The sequence below is a fragment of the Castor canadensis genome, chromosome 10, assembly GCF_047511655.1.
Source record: "Castor canadensis chromosome 10, mCasCan1.hap1v2, whole genome shotgun sequence".
In the NCBI taxonomy this organism is placed as follows: domain Eukaryota; kingdom Metazoa; phylum Chordata; class Mammalia; order Rodentia; family Castoridae; genus Castor; species Castor canadensis.
The window spans coordinates 25,152,775-25,173,756 of NC_133395.1; the positions used below are offsets into that span (position 1 = coordinate 25,152,775).

The 20,982-nt window shown below is 32.7% G+C and overlaps 1 pseudogene; it reads left to right on the forward strand.

Annotated features, from left to right (window-relative positions):
* The first annotated feature begins 16,325 nt into the window (after positions 1-16,325).
* Positions 16,326-16,452, forward strand: LOC141413077 (U2 spliceosomal RNA; annotated as a pseudogene).
* The last annotated feature ends 4,530 nt before the right edge of the window (positions 16,453-20,982 follow it).

Consider the following 20,982-nt stretch of genomic DNA (forward strand, 5'->3'; position numbering starts at 1 on the left):
ATAACATGGTTAAATAATAGAGTGAAATAAAATCAGTGTTTTGGGGTATAAGAAGTTATGTGACAGGCAATGTCTACATATAAGGAAAAGTACATTTATCCAAGTCCGATACACCGAACTTTTTATCTTTAATGTTATACTATGCTACTACAGTCTTTTGAAACCAGATAACATTGGAAACTTTGATATTTTTGATAAAATTATTTTATTATTTTTAAGAATTAAAGAACAAAAGTCTGCAGAAAATGCAGAAAGATAAAAATGCAAATTTACTGGGTGCTGATGGCTCACATGTGTAATCCTAGCTACTCAGGAGGCACAGAACAGGAGGATCGAGGTTGGAAGCCAGCATTGGGCAAACTAATCTATAGACCCAATCTATAAAATACCCAACACAGACCAGGGCTGGTGGAGTGACTCAAGTGGAAAAGTGCCTACTAGTAAGCATGAGGCCTGGTGTTCAAATCCCAGCACTACAAAAAATATAAATTCTACAGAATTTGATACTGTATCAATTACTATTTTTCAAAGATTAGTTTAACACTGGAAAGTATTGGTTAAGAAGACAACTTTTACTGAGTAATAATAATAAGAAATACCAAGTGAGTTTGTAGACTTCATTGTTCTTTCATCCTTTAGAGTATTTTTCTGTTTTTAGGACACTTGACAATACACCATAAGTGTTGAATTAGAACCCACATGGATGCCAGAATTCTTAAAAATCTTCAGTTGTAGACCCACCATCATATAGCATATCAGAAGATGCTTGATGTTAAGAGTTGAAGATTGCAATTGTGGTGTGACTTATTGAAATCACGGTCCCTTTTAAAAAATGTAAGAATCTTGTCTGTAATGATAAACTTTTACAGATCACAGTTGTTTCTATTTTATTTTATTCACTTTTTCAGAGGAATAAAATTTTAGTTCAACTTAATGAAGAAATAGGCAGTTCGTATTATTTTAGAAACAGAAAAAAAGAAAATTTTAAAAAATAGGAATGTCTGAATGATTTGAATATAGAACAATACTTTTGTGTTTGATATCAAAAGTAGCTTATTTTCACACAGTGCAAGGAGTCTGAGTTTTTAAAATTGGACAGTGAGGCTGATTAAGGAAGAACATCACTATAGACTATATGTACATTAAACAGATTTTAAGGGACTATTATAAACAGCTTTGTGCTAACACACTCAACAGGTAGATCAAGTTGATAAAGCTGACTTGAGAACATCTTAGACAATCATTAAGGCATAACTATCCATGTGTCTATGGGGCAGATTTCACAGACAAATAACATGTGGGAAAACACCTGCAGGGAAAGACATCCCTAAATGTGTGTGGAGCCATCCAGTAGGCTGGCCCCCAGATGGAACACAAGGGGGAAGAAGGAGGAAGCCCATAAAGAGTGATTAATTCTTCCTCTTTTCAATAACGTGAGCTGCTTTGCTCCATCACACACTCTCCACCATGATGATTCTGCCTCATGAGGGGCCCATATACGATGAAGCAAGGGATCATGAACCTATGTCAATATGAGCCATAATACTTCCTTCTTTGACGTTGTTTATATCAGGTTTCTTTCCTTCTTTTTTGTCATAGTCATAGCTAACACAATGTGCTCACACTACTGGCATTTGGTAGTATAGACCCAAATCAATTGGACTACTGAATCTTGGACTTGAACCTCCAACTATGAGCTAAATGAATCTATTCTCAGTATAAATTTATTGCCTCAGATATTTCATTGTTGTAAGATGAAAATAACCAATATAACTTTCAAATAGTACTGTATTGCTTCCTAAGGAGCAATATAACCATGCAGTCTCAATTCCTTCCTTTTGTCCCATATAATATTTCTATCAATTATTTATCTTATTATCATGCTGCAATCACTAAAAGCAATGGCTTTTCTTATTATTTTATATGAATTATCTCAGGTAAGTTAACAATAGGAAAAAACAAATATGTTATTTTTCTATATTTATTCATTCTGTAATGTCCTTCCTTGTTTATGTAGATCAAAGTTTGTGAATTATGTCATTTTCATTCTCTCTATAAACTTCTTTTAACATTTTTTTATAAAACAAGTCAACTGACAGCAATTTTCTCTCAAATTGTTTTTGTCTGAGAAAGTTTTCTCCTTTGTTTTTGAAGTACAGTATTTCTGTACACAAAATTCTGACTTTTTTTTAAATTGCTGTAAGTTTGTATTTTTTCTTTCAAGACTTTAATTAGTTCTTTCCACTCTGTTCTTGCTTGAAAAATGAGTGAATATTAGCAGCACAGGGCATTAAGTGAAATGTTGACATACTAGTAAAGCAGGAGGAGCAATGTTTTCTATATAGTTTTTGGTTTTAATGAATATAGAATATTATTTATTTAAAATTAATATAAATTCAGAATTTATTTGTTTACTATTTTAAGTTTTCCCTTGACAAATTGTGTGGATCAGACACAAAAAGAGGAAAGGTATTTATCTCATAGCTTCCAAGTGTCAGTATTGGCCCAAGGTGAGGCTGAAATCATTGCAAAGAGGATGTGGTAGGGCAAACTCATATCATGGTAAACAGGAAGCAGAGAAAGAATGGAGCCTGGGATAAGACATATCTTTCCAGGGAGTTCCTCAGTGACCTAGCTCCTCCAATTAGGCTGTACCTCCTGTTTTCCAGCACCTCCCAATAATGCTATCAGATTAGGCATCCATCAAGGGACTGATACATTGACAGCTCAGAGACCTCAGGATCCAATCACTTCTTAAGACCCCATCAGCTGGCAAACAAATTCCCAACATATGAGCCTGCAGGAGAACTTCAGATTCAATATAAAATATACAATATGTGTAGTTGTACATATATATTCTTATATGTGGTATAATGTGTTGTTTCAATACATGTATACATTTAGAAATGGTCAAATTAGGTGTATTAGGAGTTCCAATACCTCAGGTAATCATCATTTTTATGGTACATTTAAAATCCTCTTTTAGCTATTTTATAGTATACTATTGTTATTAACTATTGTCATCATGATGTGCAATACAACAGCAGAAATTGTTCCTCCTATTGAACTGTACCTTTTTGGCATTTATCAAGTTCTCTCTTTTCCATGTCCCCACCCACCCTTCATTCTACAATCTGATTTCTTTAAAAAAATAAAGACAATGCAGAATATTTAGTCACAGTTAAATCTAGTTTTAAGGGAAGAGGGTAAAAAATCAAATATTTAAGTAAATGAAAATACTTCCTATTCAAAACTAAATAAAACATTACTTACATTTGACTTTCCCATTGATTCTTCTTTCAACCAGTTGCATTTATTTTAAATTATATTTCTATTTAATTTATGAAATGAAGTCTTTGCTTTTAAATGGGTAATCTGTACTCTATTAGAGACTGAAAGCAACGTCCTTGATTTAGTTATTGTTAACTGAAATAAGCTCTTTTTGGAAGACTCAGCGCTCATCATATCATAAAGATACAGATTTCAAAAAATTAATTTCAGGTTAGAGAGACAAGAGAAATACATATACCTAATACATATATAGCAGATATAGTTACTATCTAAAAGAATACAAATTGGGGTTATACAGTAGTAATTGTCATATTCTAAACAAGAAATAGTAAACACTAGATCTAATATACATTGAAATCTATATGGAAATAATGAGTTCAAAATAACAGATTCAGTAAATGTGGTAATGTAACTAGACAGTTGATAAGAAATACTTCCATTAACAAAAGCCAAGAGTCCACACCAAATTTAAACTCAGTCATTGCAAAAAATGACTGACTGAATGAATGTTGTATAAGAAAATACTTACATATGTAGAATACTTTAACTCCCATAATTAAATCACATACTAGAAAAATAAATGTAAGTGTTAGTGCCACATCGTTTTTTATTCCTTACCATGTCTGCTTCTCAAGTAGGCTAATGGGCCATGAAGAGCTCTGTGGTGTCATTCAGAGCACAGCTCAATGTCTTCAGAACTTTGTTTTAATGATGTTTGACTTTATTAAAATTAGGTTATTAATCTTAACTCTTGGGGTGATAGTTTTCTCCTCTGTAAAATAAAATTAGTACTTATCTGGGTATCAATAAAATAGCTTTAAAAATAAATGATATGTGACATGAAATATTGGACAACCTTGAGTTTCAAAATATACAGTGAATACTATGTGAGCAACATTAACAGGCTCTTGCAATGTGATTTCCTTCAATAGATTCTAAAATTCAGTAATATTAGGTTAATATTTCCTCAGACAATATTTTGCCAATACTGAACTTTTAAAAATGGATTATTATTTGATGATCATTGCACTGATAGTGGATAAAAACAACAAAAATATAAATTATAGAAAAAGCTTTTATTTGGTTGTTTGTTACTGAATTCACAACTGGAGAAACAAAGGTTCAATATTGATCCTATGTACACAGCTATTTAATGTCAATATAGGTGTTTGGACACATGGTTTGCAAGATTTTTAAATTTTTTACAAGTAACCATTTGAGGCTTTTTCTTTCTCATCTCTTTTATTTCTCTTCTTTCTTTTTATTCTCTCTTTCTTTCTCTCCTTTTTCTCTGTCTTTCTCTTCCTTCTTTTCTTCTTATGGAATGGATGCTGATGGTTATGATGGGAGGGATTTTGATGGTTGTGATGTTTGACTGCCAACTTGGAGGTATTAAGAAGGTCTAGGAAATGAGTACGGCACCTTCAGGTGTGTCTATGAGTGTGTTCCCAGACATAATAAACTATGGGGAAATACCTTCCTTAAATGTGGCCAGCACCATCCAATAGTTTGGGAGTCCCAGTGGAATAAAAAGGTAAAACTGAGAAGACCAAATGGTTGAGAATTTTCCTCAACACTTCCTCATCTCCTCAATGTGAGCGTGGTCTCTGCCATTCTCTTCCCATCATGATGAAACCTTGATCCAAAATGAATCTTTCCTTAGTTGTTTGTCTAAGATTCAGTCACAGTGAAACCAATTTGATTAGCACAATTTTCTTGTCAAATCTGGAAATTAACTACTTATAAGGAGTTTCAATTTCATGTACCCCCTTTCAGTAGAAGAAACAATTTGACACATGATCAGATTTTCCCTCAAAGCCATTTACAGATATATAAAGGTTCTTAGGGAACATTCCAAATTATAGTTTCTTCAAGATTACTACCTCACCCTGGTCCCTATGAGGAAGATCAAAACAGACATTTAGAATCTAATCTATAAGTAAGGATGTTTTAAAAACCTGAAAGGTTCAAGAAAGAAAAATCTGCAACTTTTATCTTCAGGGAATCTGTAAAATATTTGGGTTCAAACAATGTCACTTTGCACGTGACTTTTTAGTAAATTAATTACTATAGAATAAATATATCTCTACTTATAGCTAGGGTTTTAATTATATTTGTGTATCAAATGCTTAGTTAGTTTTCATCTTTAATATTTTATCTTTTAAAATCATAAAAATATAGGGTGGGGATGGGTGCTGGGACTCAAACCTTAAATCTCAGCTACTTGTGCAGTAGAGACAGGAGAATCACAGTTCTAGGCTAATCAGGACAAAAAGTTACTGAGACTCTATCTCAAAGGACAAGTCATGTGTAGTGGTTCATAACTATAATCCAAGCTAGGAAGGAGGTAGATGCAAAAAGATCATGGTCTGAGGCTAGTCCTACATAAAGACGTTGAGACCCTATCTGAAAAACAAAGCAAAAACTATGGCATGCTCAGGGCATGCCATAAGTGGTACAATACCTGCCTAGCCACTTCTGAGAAGTACTGAGCGATGAAGTTGTTTTATGACTGTATTAACAGCAGGTGAAGTCAGGAGGAGATGCTTAATAATTCTTGATTACTGCCTTTTCTTCAGATCTACTATTTATGAAGAAAAGTGGTGATTAATGTCATGCTTTAGGAAGGTGTACTTTAGTCTAGCTAATTATTTCATTAAACAGACAAGCACATCAGTTCTTCCAAGGTACAGGTCTTGATGAGTACAGTTTTATAACAAGCAGGGACAAACATTTCCTCATGCAGTAGTCACAGAAGAATGTTTGAATATATGTTTTAAGAGCATTTAATAAAGCTTTCTAGAGTAATCCAGGAGCAGATAAAAAGCTATTTGGCAGTTTTATTGCTTTTTATTATTTATTAGAGTATCCTCTATGTTTATTCTATAGGTAATTCCAGATCTTTGCTAGTTATCATAAAATGAATGTGATATAAGTATAGCTGTGATATCTGCAATATAAAAATATTTTGGGAGACAGTAATGATCCATAAAAGGTGACAGACTTGGTAAGTAGCAGAGTAAGAAATAGGACTTAAACCTCCAAACAATGCTTTGTTCTTTGTTATGTTTTGTACTTGTGCTATTCTTATGAATATTTAATAAACAAGGAAATTGAAAAAGTTAACTATATAAAGTTCTACCCATGAAATGTGTGTATGCATATGCACATGCTAATGTGTGCATTTTTATGGTTTCTTGGGTTCCCTAAGATTCTTAGTACTGGGCTTTCTGGAATCAGCCCCAAAGGGAGCTAGTTGTCTTAAGAACAATGGAATTAGATGTGTGTGCTATAAAACTATTCCATAAAGTAACCTAAGATTTTATTTACTGATTTCTAGAATTTTTATTCAAATAATTATAAAATAATATTATATATTTATATCATATTAATATAAAACAGTAACATTGTACTACTCAAAATTCAACTTTTTTCCTGATAAAAAGGCACTTTAAAATACTCAGAATACATGAATCAATTCTCTGAATTGAATTGAAGTCAGTAATTTTTTCGGATATTGTACCACCATATATTTGAAAAGAAATCAAAAATACTTTAAATCAAGGAAATATAGTTATACTTCATATTATTATAATATTGTCTTATATTTATAACTAATTGATTCCTATTGCAGTTTTGGAAGATATCTTGCTATCCTGTAAGCTTTATACTAATCTATTTATATATTTTAGTGTATAGAGAACTGGACAGATTTATACTAAGCTATTTATGTATCAAAAGACACGACACTAATTCCATTTACATTGAAACTTTATCCATTTTGTTCCTATATACTTGAAGATCTTTTTTGTTTATTTGTTTTTGAGTGGGACTGGAGTTCAAACTCCCGGGCTTGTGCTTGCAAAGCAGGTGCACTACTGCTTGAGCCAGAGCTCTAGCTTACTCCACTGGTTATTTTGGAGATGGAATCTAACTATCTATTGGCCCAGGCTGGCCTTGAGCTTCGATCCTTCTGATCTCAGCCTCCCTAATAGCTAGGATTGCAAGCATGAGTGGCAGCCATCTGGCCTCTATTTTGTACTTAGACTTGAAAATGAATTTAGCATAGTCTAGCCAAAATGATAAATGCTTTTTTTCTAGCAAAAACAGCTGCTTGTAGAATTTCCAGCTCAATTGTTTCTACCCTTTAAGGCATTTAAATATGTTGCAGACAAGTTGTAACTTTGGTCAAAATTCTGTTGCTTTGTCTATCCTTCAACATATAGCTCTTTTGCTAACTATAAAATCTTTCTAACCAACCTTTAAAAAGTAATATCAGAAGCACAATTTTTTCCTTTAATAAACAAATTAACTTACTGAAGTATTTATAATAAAGCAATAATAATAATAATTTTAAACTAATATTTTTATCTCCTTATAAAAATCAAATAGTGAATACACACTTGGTTTAAAATTTGTCTAAGTTATTGAAATAATAAAAAATGTAAAGTGCTTTTCTGTGTTAATTGACTTGATGGTGCAATGATGGCACAAATTGGCTCAGTGTCAACACTGCATCCACTGAGGTTCTAACATTCACTGTAAGATTCTGTAAGTATTGCTTTTCTCCCAAACATAGTAGGAAAGAAAAGATAAGGAAAGAAGAATTCCTTCTGCTTCTGCTGAGACTTTCACCATCCTTTCACTGCTCTGAACTATCATTTCTCACAGGCTAGATCCATAGGGAGATTTTGATCAGATTAAGCTCCTGAATCTCATCCTGAAACCCCATCATGACTCACTTTCTGCGTTACCAGGAAAGCTAGAAAGTCCATGCCCTACCATCCAGTTATTTAAGCACCCCCAAAAAACTGAACCTCCCATAAATCCTCAAAAATATACTGAAGATTCTCCAAAAAGACAAATAACTTGATTATTTGTTCTTCCAATCATCTAATTTTACTACTTTCCCTCATTCAGTGAAAATTTTAGAATGAGATTCACTGTGTTTTATCACTTATATGGTCATTATTACTGATTATTTAATATAAAATGTTTTCCATTCATGAATTCCTCCCTTCTAATGAATTCATTTTCCTTCCTACCTCAGACATCCATAGTAGATAGTTACATCAATAAAAAATTCAATTAACAATAGTAAAACCAATGTTTGAGCTTCATTTTCAATCATGGCTCTGTTTAGCAACCACTTTCTAACTTTATAGTTCAGTCATTCAAATACCTTGATTCTAAAATTATGTAGACCTTCCTATGACCTAAAGTTTATATACCTTTATAACACTTATCAATGCCTCTCATTCTCATGCCTTCGATCCTTGAAATCACAAGGATCACATTTTTTCATATTTAATTATTTGCCTGAATATATCTTCAGGTTTGCTGTATTTCCATTGGTTAAAACTTTTCTGAGATTGGGAGACTCTTGGATCATGATACTCTTTAAAATAACATTCTGTGTACCCTGCAGTTAGTGACTATACCTGGGAACAGGTGTACACACACACACAAGAGCACATTCACTTTAGTTCATCAATATAAGCCTCAAGTGAGAATGAGTTTTACCATACTTCTTACATCAATTATTTTTTTCTGACTTTTCTATGCATTTATTTCTTCAAATTCCTTCCCAGTTCTCAGTCAGCTGATTTTTTTTCTTAGATTTTATTACACCAGTCCACATAGACAATCAGAAGAATTATGTCACAACCACCTAGTCTCAAACTTACCAAATCATCTTATTTCATTTTTCGTAATACAATGGATGAAATTGAAACATTCCTCAGAGCTATGCCATCTGCATGTTCACTGCATCCTACTGGTTCATCTATCCAAAGAATACTCACAAATGACCAATAAGTACATGAAAAAAATTCAAAATCCTATAGCCTCAAGATAAAGCAAATTACATGGAGGAGTTTCCATTCTACCCTGTTGTTATGGTAATCACTGAAAAAACAATACATTTTGTTGATGATGCTAGGAAAAGAAAAAATAACTTTCAAACAATTTTAGTTAGAATGTAAATTAGTACAGTCACTATGGAAAGCAGTATGGAGATTCCTTAACAATCTAAAAGTAGAACTACTTTATGATCCTACTATGTCACTCCTGAGTATATACTCAAATCAATCAAAGTCAATTTACAGTAGTGATTGCCACATACCCATACTTATTATGGCACTATTTATAATAACCAAGTTACAAAATCTACCTATGTGGTCATCAGTGGATGAATGGATAAAATGTGGTTTACATATGCATTAATTTTTACTTAGCTATAAAGAAAAATGAGTTTATTTCATTGTAAGAAAATGAATGGAACAAGAAATCATAATGTTAAGCAAAATAAGTCAGACTCAGAAATGCAAATATTCTGTATTTAATCCACATGTTTAAATCTATGAAAAAAAAAACCCATGAAAGTAGAAGGGGTACTATTTGGCAATAGGAAGTGGACCAGTGGGAGGAGAGACGGGAAAAATGTAATGGGATGAATATAATCAAAGTACATTATAGACATATATGAAAATGTCATAATAAAGCCTATTATTTTGTACAATTAATATATGCTAATAAAGATTAATGGGCATGGAGGCTTACACTTATAATTCCAGCTACTCAAGAAGTATACTTGGGAAGCCCTCAGTCTGAAGCCAGCCCCAGGCAAAAGCATGAGACCATGTCTGAAAAATTACTGAAGCAAATAAGAGCTGGGGGCATGGAACAAATAGTTGAGTGCCTACTTAGCAAGCATGAGGACCTTAGTTCAACCCTACTATTTCCAATAAATAAACAAACAAACAAATAAATAATATGCCCAAATACTAATTGAAAAATACTTACATGTGAATCCCCTTTTTTTTTTGCATCATAATTCCTATTAACATTAGGATAGATTGTAAGATACTTCAACACAAAACAAACTCCCTTCACTTCTCTGTTTCTATTCTCCTGTTTTACACTATTACCAAACAGTGCTGTACTGACACTCTGACCCAGTAAGTGAAATCTCTTACCATTTTCCCCACCACTCAATGGAAACAACCCAGTGATTTCCACTCTATTGATGACTACACTCCACAATTTATTCAATATAATACCCACACGTGACACATATAATCGCTCTTTTTTTTGTTTTCTGTCATTGTTTTGTATTAGTATAATTTTACTACACTGACCATTTTTATTGCACACACACATTCACATACATATATTCAAATCCATGTCTTTCCTAAATCCAATAGCCTAAGAAGAGTATTGAGACTTTAATCTGTCTACGTTCACTACTTATATATTTTCATTGACATAACATCAGGTAGAATAATTTAAAATATATGTACAAAGTACTACTGAGTGGAAAGAGAAATAACAATCTGTGGTACTTGAGAATTGTGTTTTTTGTGAAAACTTATTTGTACATTAATTAAAACTTCAATGTCTTGGAATTAGCATCTATTAGGAAACAGAAGCCTATTTTATAAATCTATTTCAAGCAAATTTTCCTCCAATGAAAAACACACTGGTCACCACTCAAGTCCACATATGGCTGTTGCATCAAGTGACTCTATCAGCATGAAAGCATGCTTATGTAACCTTGTGGTTAGTTTGGTAGGTACATGTATCACTTTTTCTTCATGAGATATTCTCTCTATTTCAGAATGATACCACCATGGCTGTAGCTCTGAACCCTTCTGCACCAATCTCTGTTCCTACTTCCCTAAAAGAAATTAGAGCCATTTGGAGAAATCTAAAATTGAATTCAAGGGATAAATGGTAAAATCCAAAAGATTTAACTTAGAAGATTCTGGCTTCTTTGCCTGAGAAACAGTTCATTTTTTTAAAATATATTTCAATGAGACTTCTCATTTTGGAAACTAGTAATAGCTATCTTAGGTCAGCTATTATCTAAGAATAGATCTGCAAGCAGAGATTTCAGTTCAAGTGAGTTATTTTGGGAATACTTTCAGGAAGGGATTGGGGAAACAATGCAGGATAGAGGAAGAATTGCAAAAGCAGAAAAAAGTAGAAGCAAAAAACTAAGCAAGAATATAGGGCCTTTTGGAGAAACAGACATGTTCTAGTAGGTGCACTGTCAGTTTTGCCATGTCCACACCAGGCGCCAGTTTCTTATCTCCATACTAACCAGATATTAGCCAAGATGTGAGTAAAGCAGCTCTCATTTGGTCATGTTCAATTCTCAAGTGAAAACGGAAGCTCTGAAGTACTCTCAGGCACATGCCGGAGGAGAGGGGCAGGGCAGCAAGGCAGTAGTTCTGCAGACCATCTTTGAAATGCTTGCAAAGTACTTGAGCATCTCTCAATGAATATAAGGTAGGCATTGCATCTATAAAAGAGGATGTCCATAATACATTTCTTTTCTGTTCTCATTGTCCAGGGCTAGATTTAGAACCTCTTATCTGAGTAAAGAATAAATCAAAGTACATAAACAGCCACCAAAACACTATTTTTCTGACTTGCTGCTTTCTTTGTGTTTAATGTTTTTCTTGACATCATCCTAAGTAAAATGTTTCTTAAAAATCTATTTTTCTCATATGTCAAATATATACAAGAAAATATTATTTTAATTATTTTATCATTTCCTTCACATATGAAATATTGTTCTACTTAATGTCTTGTCATAATTGAAATACTAAGCTCAATAAGAAAGCATAAAAATGCCATTAATGGGTTTAGATTTTGTAAGACTCAATGTTTCTAAAAACACAAACTTAATGAGACATCATTTTGTCAAGTTGTCGTCATCATATCCACTTTATTCTCTTGTAACCACTGCAGTTTTTGCATAAAATAATTTGCCCTTCGTCCAAGATTTCACAGTAGCCTGTGTATTTTTTCCTGGAAACTAAGGGATTATATTAGTAAAATCCCTTTGGTTATCCCAAAGTACTGATATGTTTTCCCTTCCTTGTCCATCAACCCATTTTTATGCCTTTGGTTAATTCCTACCACAATAAAATTCATCCATATCCTCTAAACATCCAAGCTTAAGAAATAGTCATTATGGAGTTTTTCTTTTCTTCTTAGCCACACATTTATTCACAAAGTTTTCCCTTTCCCCAGCTCTGTTAGATACTTATATTACTCTTGTTTAAGACTCGTTCAGCATTTTCCTTTCATAACTTATTACCACCCCTCACTATTGACACATAAAACAGTTGCAACATCTGTATTTCAGAACCACAATGTGAATGTCGGTAATCTTATGATCTTTCATTAGTTCTCCATTTCTTGGTTGGTAATAGCACACTCTCAAGGAACAGTGTGCATTTTAATCTGGCTGTCACACAGCAGATTAAAATGTAACATAAATCTTCAAAGTCCTGTTCCAAGATCACCTGCCTTGACCTCATGATGACATATCATACACCTGAAGTGCTGGTTTTTGAATGCCTTCTCAATTCCTTCTCTCATTTTCACATGGCACATCCATTATTTTATTCATGCACCCTTGAACTATCACTTTATGTAGCCAGTATTTAGTGCTTACTAGTTATAAATGTTGCCATTTTTTTCTGAATGCATATTTTTGCCTATTTCTTAGAATTTTCTGCCAAGCTAAGCCTTTTGAACATGTTGCTATTTCACATTCCCTTTTAAGTGCAGTTTATCTTGATAAAGAAATGTGAGCTAACAGAAGATTTCTTCCAGAATTTGGTATTTCTTCTCCTATTCTACCGCCTTATTTTTATTCTTATGAAAGAAAGTTGGCAAATTGACCTGATTAAGAAATAATATGTAAAGTGCATGTGTGTGTTCATGTATCTTAATTTACAAAAGTTGGAGAGCTTTTATCCCATTTATAATATTTATAATTTAATTATGAAAATTTTTAAGTGCAAAGCTACTCCTATTTATCCAGCTTAAGCCTGAATATGCTTTGTGAATATGAAGATGTTTTTTCATTTGACCTAGCACATCCTTACTAATATCAGTTTAAATGTACATTCACTTATTCTCTTGATGGAATTTTTTAAAACATTTTTTGCCTGATAAACTTTCCTTATATTGTCCACTCTTTAATGTTTCTGTACTTTTTCTGTGTCATATAGCCACTTATATTTCAGTATGCCTCATTTGCTTTTAGACCATTGTTACATATTTTGCTTCAATTAGGTTCTTTGTCAAGTACACTTGTTAGCACATTACACAGACTTTTTCTTTCATTTTTACCCCATGCTTCCATTACTTAAAATATTTTTTAAATGCACATTGCATTCTTGACTCTCTAAATATGTTGTTTACCTCGTTTTTCTCTGCATGTTTGTTGTGTTTGCTTGTTGTTTATATTGCAGTGCTGAGAAATGCCACACCCCCAAATCCTTTTGTTCATTTTTTTGTTACTGAGGTAGGGTCTTCCTAACTAGTGAACTCCTGATGTTTCCTTCCACCTGCTGAGCAGTTACGATTATGTGTATGTGGAAATACTTGGCTCTTTATTTTTATTTATATACTACAGTGATGAATTATTTTATTATAATTGCTTAATATTTTACTGTACAACATTTTTGTGACAGCTTTTGCCAGTACATCAATGGTATCACTAACATAAAGCCCCTTTAAATGTTAGTTTCTCAGTTTGAAGACTGATGCCAAAAAAAGAAAGCAAAGGGAAAAAAATTAACTGAGTATGAAACATGTCTATAATTTACTTAACTGCAGCAATCACTGTATCATATATGTCTATCAAAACATGTCATATAACTTAGATGCATATAATTTTTTAAAAACAAGACTTATTCTCCATGCCTGTTAAAGTGAGTTTTTCCTCACTTTCAAGTGAGTTCATTTTTCCTCAGAATCCAAGCAGAGACAGGTGAGCTTCCTTTGTCTAGCCTGCTTCTTAATTGATGGGTATTCCCTCATTTTACATCCTCAGTTACATATTTCCATATCAAGGATGGCCCAACATTTATCCCCTGCCTTGTGTCACTCCCCTGCAAGGTCATGTCATATACAGACAGCACACATATTTTAACTGCAAAGAAGGACAAACTTCCCTAGGCAGTCACATTGTGAAACTGTATACTTGGAATTTGGACCTTTGCTTTGGTTTCATTTTCAAGATTTCCATTACTTTCTTGCAAAAAGAATTTCAGAATAGCTACTTTGTTATATTGTTAGAAACAAAACCAAAGTGGCACTTAGCATATAATTATCATGAGACATTTCCATAATTTTCAGCTGTATTTTAAACTCCTAAATCCTTGATAAGAAAAGTAAGAGAAAGCAGGTTAATACAATTTTGGCACATGTATTCAAGCAGGAAGCTAAAAGGTCAACTCCATTTACCTAATTTTAAGGTTTTGCTTTGGTCCTGAGTCTCTTTATACAAGAGAGTTCATACTCATGCACACACAAACATAAAGCATATACATATTATCCTTTTTTTTTAAAGATATCGGACTAGGACTTTGTTTAGTATGAGATATTGTAATAGATTTGCCAGGATTAAATAAAGCAACCCCCAAATCAGTAGCATAATATAACAAAAGGTGTAATTTTTGTTCATCCTGTTTGATGTATTCAGATTAGCAAGCACCTCTGTTTTACAGATCAGCAAATACAGTCTCATTGTGCTCCACTGTGAACTTTAATGTACAAAACAGGGCTGGTGGAGCATCTCAAGTGTCAGAGTGCCTGCCTAGCAACCATAAGGCTCTGAGTTCAAACGCTACTACCACCAAAGTATAAAATAGCTGGGGGAGAGAGCATCGTGAACTGCACACTGCATTTTAGAGCTTCTGCCAGACTAAGGATATATCACATATACTCACATTTCACTATCCAAAAGAAGTTTCACCCACAGGCATCTCAAAGAGTCTGGTAAACAAACCATTGACACAATTGAATGACTATTAGCAGTCCTCCGTTGTAGATAGTCAACATTCAGTTTAATTTTTGTTGCCACATAAATTATATGATCCTATTACTTAGAGACACAAAATCCCACTGAGTCATGACAGTGGGGACTCTGTTTGTCATTTTTGTCTTTACCAGGGATCAGGGACATGACCGGGTTCACTATGTTCACTGGAAGGTTTCGTGTCTGTTTCCCTCCAGAATTACTTTTCCCACTTTTTGGGATACTCTGTTTATATCTGTTTACATTGTTGTTTCTTCCTTAGCTGCTTAATATGGTAAAGAACATATTATTCCTCTTCCATGCCAGGAAATGTAGAGGACTCTAAAACAGATTTAAATCTCAAAATTCTTAGCCTTTTTATTAATGCACACAAGTCAACATAATATTTCTTAACACTTAATTGGCTTTTATTTTTCTTTGACTAATGACAACACTGTAAGTTACTAAACAAACTCATGGTGATTTTCATATTCTACCTCTCACTTTTTGGTTTCTCATTTTTTTTTATCAGTACTGGGTATTGATTCTAATGTTTCATGCATGCTAGATAAGGGTTTCATTACAGAACTATGTCTTTATCCTACTGTCTTGTCTTTATACATCACATTCTTAATCCATCACAGGTACGTTAAGCCCAAATATTGGAGTGGAACAAATGATCAGTTTCTTTACCACAAGGTACTTTTTTTCAATGGAAAATTTGCTGAAAAATCACAGTTAGTCTGTTAATCTGAAAGCTCTTCTTTTATACAGAAGTTTAAACAATAAGGATGGTGTGAATATGATTAATTTTATCATTGGTGTAAGGGATTAATTTTATGTACTTTTATACCCTAAGTGCTTTCTTTCTTTTCTGTTTTAGAACTAGAGCATAAGAAGTGAGTTGTTCTTCAAATTGACAAGCTTCTAGACTCTATTCCTTTTCATTTTTGTAGCCATACTAAAAATTAATGTATAACTTTTTGCAGGCAATAGCAACCAACACTTGTTGCTAATATTTTTTATCTTCTCACTTCTTACCCAAAAACTGTAAGGTCATTACATCCACGATCTTTCTTCCACGTAATCAAAAGCAATCACTTTACCAGCTTCATTTTCACACTATTTTTTAATCAAGTTTTTTCCAAGATGATATAAAATTTTCTTTCATTTTTTTGCTCACTTAGTGATTTTTAAAATATGTCCCCTTGTCGCTTCTTAGACCTTTGGCTAATATCAAGTGTAGTATCTGTTCTTATGGTTTAAAAATATGCCCTATATTTCAGTTGTCTGTAAAAGCAGCTTCTCAATGTATTATTTAACTTTTTAAACCCTTAATTTAAGGGAGAAGTAAAGATTCTTTCCTTCTTTAAATATTTTTCAAGTAATTACCATATGATAAAATCCTCCAGGTATGTTATACATGCTCTGTTTTATTTGGCACTACTGAAGTACTCTATTAAAATTGCTCATTTTGATGGTGATTTTTGCATATGTGTGTGTGTGTGTGTTGTTTTCTTTGTTTAAAAATTCTCTATTAATTCAGATTCAGTGACTGCCTGGCTTCCAGGCATTTGCATTGCAATACCACCAAGTGGTGGACACTGGCCTGTAGCCAAAGAAGACAAGCTGCCCTGCTTTCCTGTGCTTTCACTACTCTTCAATGGACCTTTGGTGTCAGCTAAAAAAGGTACAATAAATCAGGCTGCTTCTTGAGTTGAAATTCTATGATTGAATTAAAGGGCATTTTAATATTTTATAGCAATCCCAGAACATCTGTTAAAATGTAGCTGGATGTGCCATTGTCTAATGGACTGGAAATACATTTTGTAACTGTCCATTCCAGCAATTTTCTCTGCTGCTCTCCTATTGTTAATGTTTCAGCAATTGCATTCTGTGTCACTGAGTGGTCAGAGCAATTTCCGCTAACAAGTCAGAGCAAGACATTTATCCTTTTTTCTTTTCTTTTTTAACTTTAAATGATTTTTTTTAAAAATAGTGACTTTATGGCAAATATCTTCTCCTTAAAACCCTTTAACTCCTGATTGATTCAAAAGCATTTGAATATACTTACAGAAAATAGGAATTCTAAATAAAAACATTATCCACCATTTGAAAATTCATTGATAAATTCATATAAGTTGTATACAAATATAATTTTTTGCTAGAATTGAAGGCTAGAGATAACAAATAAAAATTTTAGAAATTTTCTATCATATACCCATAACTAAAAATAAATTTTTTAATTGTTTCATCATTTCAAAAAGAAATGTGGAAAATAATGATACATTTGGAGCTTGATTTTGTGTTATTATTCTAAACATGTTCATCCATTTATTTGTCAATTTAATGACTGATTTTTGCTTACTACATTTTAAGAATTATGCTAATTTTTGGAACTTAAAAGATTCATGACCTACTAGAAGATAGTAGTAGCTGGATACAATGTCTTTGGCCTGTAAGTCCAGAAGCAGGGGCCAAGAGAACCACAGTGGGCAGCTAGCTAGCGCAAAAGGTCACAAGACCCCATCTCAAGCAATGGCTGGGTGCAGTGGCACCTGCTATCATCTCAGCTACATGGTGAGGAATAAATTGAAGGGTCACAGTTCAGGCTGGCCTAGGCATAAAGTGAGACCCTATCTCAAGCAAAGTAAAAACAGTTGGAGAGCATGGCTCAAGTGATAGAGGGCCTGCCTCCTAAGTGTGAGGTCCTGAGTTCAACCTCCAATCATACAGAGCAATATCGAAGTTTCATTGGAACAAAAATGAATTTACAATAAATGATTTTTCACTATAAGTCACTTTTTCAATCTCAATTTTTATCTCCAACAGAGAAGGAATATTTTCAAATTTTGCTCAATACTTTTCTTTCCCATCTTTTGTTAATTTACTATTTTCAATTTTACACTGCATAATGTATGGATAAGCTGCTGTTATTTTCCCTGTATGACTATTATTACCCTGTAAAGGCAAGTGTGTCATCTTGATTTCCAGAAATAAGTACTATACATGGAATTCTCTTCTATGTTTGTGCAAGAAAAAAAGATTATTATAATATTAGGGGCTGCCATGTTTTTCCTCTGACATAAGGAATATGAGTGGATACGTTCATTACACTTCTTAGTTAAGTCTCTTTATAATCAGAAGTCTTTCCCAATCAATACTGCTTATGGCCCTGCTGTCTTTTTTCTCAGTCATTGGCTCTGCCTTTTAGCAAGCAATGCATTTTGTTTAATTGTTTGTGTGTGCTTTCTCAATTGATTGTAAGGTCAAAAAGTCATACTTCAGTTTCTCTCTAATTTTTAATTTTATTTTACTTTGGATGTACAACAGTGATTAGAAGATAGGAAATATGGTAAAAATTAATAATTATATCAGAAAAAGTTATATGATTAGGCAGAATGTAGAGGTGCTTTCAAAAGTACCAGACATGCATATGTCTATATATATAAGTATATATTTACAAACACATTTTCTGTACATATTATTTGTACATTATGCATTAGTATACATTAAAAGATGAAATGCAGTAGTTTACATCAAAAATATAAAATACTAGAAATATGTTCATGTGTGAATGCTTTTTGTATGCTTGAGTTTTCATGTGATTACTCTTTGAATTGTTCACTTATATTATACATTTTAAATATATGGTATGATTTTGAAAAGCATAAAAGGAGTAAATACATTGGAGTAATCAATTTAATTGGCAGGTAAGAAGTATTAATAGTAAGTCAAGTAGAAACTTACAGTTTAATATATCAAGCACTGGGTATTTGTGGATCATGACAGTGTATTGGCGTGGCAAGTGGTTATGAAGTTACACTGAGACTGATTTAAATCTGCTAGGCTGGATGATTTCAAGGATTTATAAGATCTGATTCAATAGGCTGTTTACATTTCTTGAAGTCATAAAGGACCATGGCGGATGAGTTAAAAAGAACAGTGTCAATCAGTAGCTAAAACTAATTTGGAGAAGTAACTGCCAGTGTGGAAAATTATCAGATTACTGTCTCTACTGCTGCATGTGATAGACCATCAAGATGAATTAAAATTCTATTTTAAACTTAATAGTAAGCCTAATATCAATGTGGATTCTTACTTTCCTCTCATTGCCCTTTGCTTTATTGTTCAGAGACACAAATTCACTAAATCTGTATACAGACTCAGTGCCCTCTAGATTCTTTCAACAATGTAGACTTGAAGAAATGTATTTCTAAATCTCTAATTCTCCTTTCCTGTACCACTCAACCGGGAGAAAGAACTCACTAAGATTTCCATCCTCTCTAACTGGGAAGGCAATATCATTTACATTGATCTTAATACTTTTCATATAACCATGAGTCTTATGTCATTGATTATTGTGTTTGCTTGTGTTACTGATTAAACTTTCATTAGATAAGTATTCAAATACTTGCTTATTAAAATGATAACACTACCGGTCAATAAATACATACTCTTTTCCATCTGTACTCAGAGATAAACCTTAATGCAGTGGTCCATCTATGACTAAGCTTTCCTTTTTTGATTTATAAACATGGCATCCATCTTCATCATGTCTTTCATGATTGAATCTACTGTGATACAGTGGTCTGATTTCTAAACTTATTCTTGCATATCTTAGTCATGTTTCGATATACTTTCCTACATGTTCTTGATTATTTCCTCTAATGAAGTGTAAGTTATTATTACCAAACAACATTTCATTTATTTGAAAACAGTCATCTGTTTTGCATTACTTCTCCCTTTTTATGTTAAATGCTTTTATTTCTTCGAATTTTCCATTTTGGGCAGACATTTTGATCTTCACTATATTTGACACATTTCTCTTTATATACAACACCATAAAGAAATTTATAAGTTTCACAAATATGTCTCACAGATAAGAATAGACTAAACTCAAACTATTCTCATCCTCACCTTAGTCATTGAGTGAAATATGAAAGTTCATGGATTTTTCACGTAAAGCAACTGGTGACTTTAAGACATATCCATTCTAAGTTTTTATTGTTTTATTCAAAGAATTACGAACGTGATTTTTTATTATTTCAATTTAACTTATATTCAGCCTTTTAATCTATGTACTCAATTGCCTTAGATTCATAACTCAAACAAGAAATTTATTTCTTCATTGTCACCGATCCATGAAATCTATGAATGATTGTCTTATTTAACTTTAGTGTAATAAATCATAAAACATGTCAAATTGAAGAGAAATCTATTGACACAAATAATTCTGGGAATACAGAGTAAATTCAAACTTGCACCAAAAATGCAAGTTTCTCAACAAAGATGTTGAGAGAAATTATAAAATCTGGACCAAATAAGGTAGAAAACAGGTATGGGTCATTATTTTCCACTTGCATAAAGTAAAAAATAAAAAAATTGTTCTATTAGAATCAATCAAATTTTCCTGAGACAAAACTTCCCAGTGAGACTAAATGAGATTTTCAAGAAAGAACAATAAAGTAGAATTTAGAGTATGGATAAAAAGTCCAAAGCCACACATTTAGTCAAAGGATAAGAAACGTGAGAAATTTGTCTTACAGTGTTTACGCCTGATGCAACATAATGGATAGCTTCCAGAGCCACAAACTCCTGAGATTTAGAGAAGAAATAAAATTTATTGGAAATACAGTGGTTCATAATTAATAATTGATATAAGTTTATATACTTTGATTTTATTTTTAGCATCAACTGACAAAGGCAAAGTTTGAATTATCTCCTGGCTTTCTCAAAATGGAAATGTTTATTCCAAATAAGTACTAACTATTGGTTCCAATTTTGAGCAATACTCTAGACATTTTATAAACATAACTTTAAGTTAGATGAAATTCAAATGATTGGAAGCATAAAAAACATATTAG